Here is a 4823-nt window from a genome sequence, read left to right as displayed (position 1 = left end):
GTGTCCATGGCAGCTGCGGCCCGAGCCCCGCTCCCCGGGCCCGCCCAGCGCCCGCTGCCGCCGCCCGCGTATAAATAACCGCCAGCTGCCGCCGCGGCCCGCCGGGGAGGGCGGGCAGCTTAAAGGGCTAGGGCCGCGCCCTGGGCAGCGTGGGCCGGCTGCCTTAGTTACTTATTTACCGTGTTTCTTCCACACGCCTTGCTGCATCTCGTCAGCCCCATGGTGCTGCCTGGCAGGGGCGCGGAGGGAGCTGTCAGAAGCCTACGGCAGCCCGGCGTTTTTACAAACCGGTGCAAGGGGTCGGCGTGGAAAAAAAAAAAAAATAAAAAAAAATCCCGGATTTAGGAGGATGCGTGACAGCTGAAGGGATGCTCACGCTCCAGCATGCTGTCGTGTCAGTGCCCTTCCTGTTCTGTCTGTTTTTTTCTGCGATTTGTTCAGCTGATGAAAATAAGCTAGGCCTTGCTCTTTTTTGTTTTGTTGTTTGCGTTCAGAGCTTTTAGGTTAGGCTGTGGTGGCTGTCAGCCACCGTAGTGCTACAGGGTTTCAGCTAAAAGATGACGTGTGAGCAGAAGCAAGAACGAACAAGGAAAGGGAACCCACATCAAGACAAACATGCGAAGCAGTCTGCAAAGCCTTACGCTAATTAGATTTTATAAAAATCGTTCAATAAGAAAGTTGCTTCAGCACTTCTTTAGTAGTGACGTGTACTGTGATAGTTGTCAGTTTTCTCCAGCAGCTAATTAATTTACCCTTTTCCACTTACATTTTGGAAAGCAGACGCTGTACAGATCTCAGCATAAGCATAAATATCTCTGAATGTTAATATAACTGTTAATTGCACTGTTTGTTCCAGCAGTTACAAGAAACTTCACTTTCGATTTTAGCTTAGGTCAGTGTTATTTCCCACACAGAAATAGAGACTTCGCATCCTCTTAAGAGTTCTTTAAATGTAAAGATACATTTTGTGAAGGTTCTAGGTGTAAATTTAAGCTTCATTTTGTAGGCCAGCTGGCAGATAACATAGAAGAACAATAGTTGGCCCCAAGATTGTAGCTGGGTATATTAGAATTAGGTTATATATACCCTTGGACACAAAGTTACAAAGTAGGTGAAGGCATAGAAGGAAATATGGATGCTCCTCAAGGGGTTTTTTTTGGAAATTCTTTACACATTTATGTAAAAAATAAAACACAAGTTCAAAACTCTAAAACTACATGCAGTGTGGTAATGATGTATGGCCAGTCCGAGCTCCTCTGGTTCTAGTCCTAGCAACAACACCAGGAAATTATTTTTCTGCAGAGCAGTTCCAGTTTTTTTTTATTTTGATATAATGAGTACTTGTTTGTTCTTCATTGCCAATAGAAATGTATGATTTCAGTCTGAATATGTACCTCTAAGATCAAGATGTCTACATCTGAGGGTTTACCTCAACTTTGAAACCTCAGTCCTCTACAAAGAACACTGTGACAGTATGTCATTGTCATGTTTGATAGTGGCATGTTACTGGCCAGCTGTTCAAATATAATTGTATGGTTTTGGAACAGATGCAGAACAAAGCAAGAAATCTGCTATTCTAAGAATATTTTCCTTGCCTGCCAAAGCTTTGTAATAGTGCAAACAAAAACAGCTGAAAGAAATAGTTCAAAAATAGCCTGAGCTAGTTTTATCTTTTGTACTTTTCACCTACTATCCCTATGCAAGAACAGAAGGTGGCAACTTAAAAAGAGCGAAATGGAAGTCTGTTACTGATTCTTTTATTTCTGATTTTTTTCTGACTTTGACTAAGACAGTAATCTGTACTGCTTAGACCACAAGTGTAGCTGAGGATTCCTGCAGAGATAAACCTGTACCATCTTTTCCTACTGTTTCAAGTATAAAGATATGGAGGGCATCAGGAAAAATTGTGGGAAAAGGTATATATCCCAGACTAAAGCAGAGTAAAAGCTTTCCTACAAATAACCCATTTGCAGGAAAATGTAGATATGGGAAATTTAAACAGTATTAGCAGAGTCCACAAAGTTAGAATTAAAAAACTAAAGAAAAATTTTAAATATTTGTGGACTTTTTTCATGTGTCTTCATCAGGCCTTGATCTGGAGCTGGTGAAATTAAGTGAAAAAAATACAGCAGTACAGAGGCACAATGACAATCAGGAAGGAGTCAACTGAACTTTTTGCTTTTCTTTTCCTAGAATCTGCTAACTGATTCTAACCACCTGTGAGCAATCTGCTAGTACTGGTTCCAAAATGTCAGGGCTCTGAGTGCACCAGTATGCCTTAACATCCTTGACCAGCCTCAGCTGGGGCTTCTGCCCACGCCTCTGCCCACAGGTGCAGAAACTCCTTTTAAGCTCTAGCCTGGCCTTCAGCCCCTCTTTAAGCTTTGTTATTGTTGTACTTAGAAGCTTTGTTGGCCCATGGACTGATTTTTCTGGCTTGACCTTGTACCTGTTTAGCTGTTGTAACTTTGCCTGAGCTTTCTGCACACTCTGGCTGCCATCTCTAGCCCCTGTGGATTGTACCCAGGAGCAGTGGGACGGGGCCCCTGCCCTGCCAGCCTGGCTACCTGACTTGGCTCTCCATCCATCAGGAAGCAACTGGACCTTGCCACTTCTTAGATGACAGGTTGTGAAGAGCAATAACTGCTAAATACTTAGGTAAGAACAAGTTTGGTAATAGTGGCATTTATTTTTAGGCGCTTTTTTTGTGACATAATCCAAAATGTTTGGTTTTATATCTACTATTCAAGTGTTAAATATATTTGAGGCTATGTACAGCAAATGGACAGGCTTGAGTAATGTAAAAATACTGTGCTGTCAAGTGTAGGCATAGATGCAGAGTCAGAATAGACAACAGAAACTGTTATAGTATTTTAGTGCTTTTCTCCAATAGTCTTTCTGCTCTGTAATTTTGAGGGTCTCTTCCTAAATATCCACTGGAAACAGCACAAGGTATTGCTGGACAGCTTTTGTGGTAAGTCAAGAAATCTGTACATATAATTGTAATGCTGTTTCAAGTGGCATTACTCTGATGCATTAGAAACACTTTACTAAGCAGTTTGTTTACAGGCAGATGGTAGTTGCTCACACACATCTAGAGTTAATGAAGACAGATTGAGTTCTACTAGCCTGGTAATGGTTGCCGCAGTACTAGAATAGGTATGGATGCTCCCTGAGAAATTTAGAGATTACCCACCAGAAAGGTTAAAGGGCTATTTCTATGTCTTTGGTAGTATACAGAGATGGAGAAGTCCTTTCCCAAAACGTGTAACTACACAAGTGATCCTCCTGTGTAGTACTTGATCTGCCCCTACTTGTCTAGTTAAATTAAGTAGGACAAGTCAGTCTGGTTACAGTGGCTTTTGTCTGTGTTGGAACAACTGCATTCTATAAGTTGGTAATAGGTAAAGGAATGGAATTATTTGTGGTATTACCAGATGCAAAAGTAAACAATATATTTTGTTTGGTAAAACATGAAATAAAGAAAATATACCTGATAGCAATAATTTGGAGGTGACACCTGATAAGATGCTGTCTTAGGCTGTCCTAGTTTCCAGTTGCCAGTGACCAAATTCTACTTTCATGTACAAATGCAGAGAAGCTGTTCCCATATACAGTTTATACTGGTATCACTAGGACTAGAATCTGGCTCACTGTCAGAAGATATAAGCTCTCTTCTAGTTTTATGTAGAATGCATCTTAGTTTCTGTAAGGAATATCTATACAGAATGAGGAAGGAAAGAGGCCTTGGGTACTGAATGGGTCTTCAAAAATAAGATTTTGTTCTATAGGCTTTTTCTGATAGCCGTGTCGGACTTTGACAAAATGTCACAGATTATGAAGGGTTCTCATAGCATAAAGCAACAGAGCCAGTGAAGGAGAAAAATATGAAGGAAAGTGGAAAATAATTTGTTTTTTCTAGTGACTATATAGCTCCAAACTGTGAATCTGGACCTTTACAAACTTTCTTTCTCTCCATCCATCAAATCTTTCTAGCCCTTCTTTTTCCTTATTCATTGTCAAATAGATTGTATTCAGTTATGTCATTGTGGACTGTTAATAAGAATGAGCACATCTGCTACCTCCCACAAGAGCTGGGAACCTCCTCTGATCCACCAAAGCTAAGACAAATCTGAGTCCCTTGTGAAAATGAAGTCAGTTCCATCTCTTTTAGTAGAATATAATAACAAAAATGTCTTCATTTATATCCAGGCCACATTGCTAAATTGAGATGAGCTGAATCCATTTCATAGAGAGCAAATAGTTTATCCCACTGTCATTGCACTTGACTCGGTACTTCACTCAATATTGAGCACTTGGGCTGCAGCCAGGCTGTGGTGGTGAGAATGGATGCTTTTCCTAGAAGTGAACAGAAGAATAAAAAATTAATTTTCAACTAGCTTTCTGTTCTCACATTTGCTTTCAACTGTATAGCTAGAGCTAGGGGTTCTATCCTCGGTTAGTACGCTGTCGCATTCTTGGTTTGGGCTTTAGGTTTCGTTTGCTGCTTTGTTCCCACCCCCAGAAGCTTATAGCAGCGTGCGACCATTTTCTGTTGTGAGTTTTGTTGTAGGTTTTTCTGTATTTGTATTGAGACACAGAATGTATGTGAGAAAGTGGAAATTTTGGATCTCTTACTGCCAGACATTTGGTGCACAATGTCACTTTTCTGAAGCTATTTTCCAGTGACCTAATTTTTGTTTGGGGAATTTAATTTTTAAATCTTTGAACTGTTACCCATGCATATTCTCTCCTCTGGTTTTACTGCATTTTCCTACGTTAATTGTTCAGCTTCTGCTTTTTAAACTGCATTGTCTTTGTCA

This window comes from Athene cunicularia, assembly GCF_003259725.1.
Source record: "Athene cunicularia isolate RWA chromosome 10 unlocalized genomic scaffold, athCun1 chr10_part1, whole genome shotgun sequence".
NCBI lineage: Eukaryota > Metazoa > Chordata > Aves > Strigiformes > Strigidae > Athene > Athene cunicularia.
The sequence above is the reverse complement of the archived record's forward strand: the minus strand, read 5'-3'. Positions refer to the sequence as shown.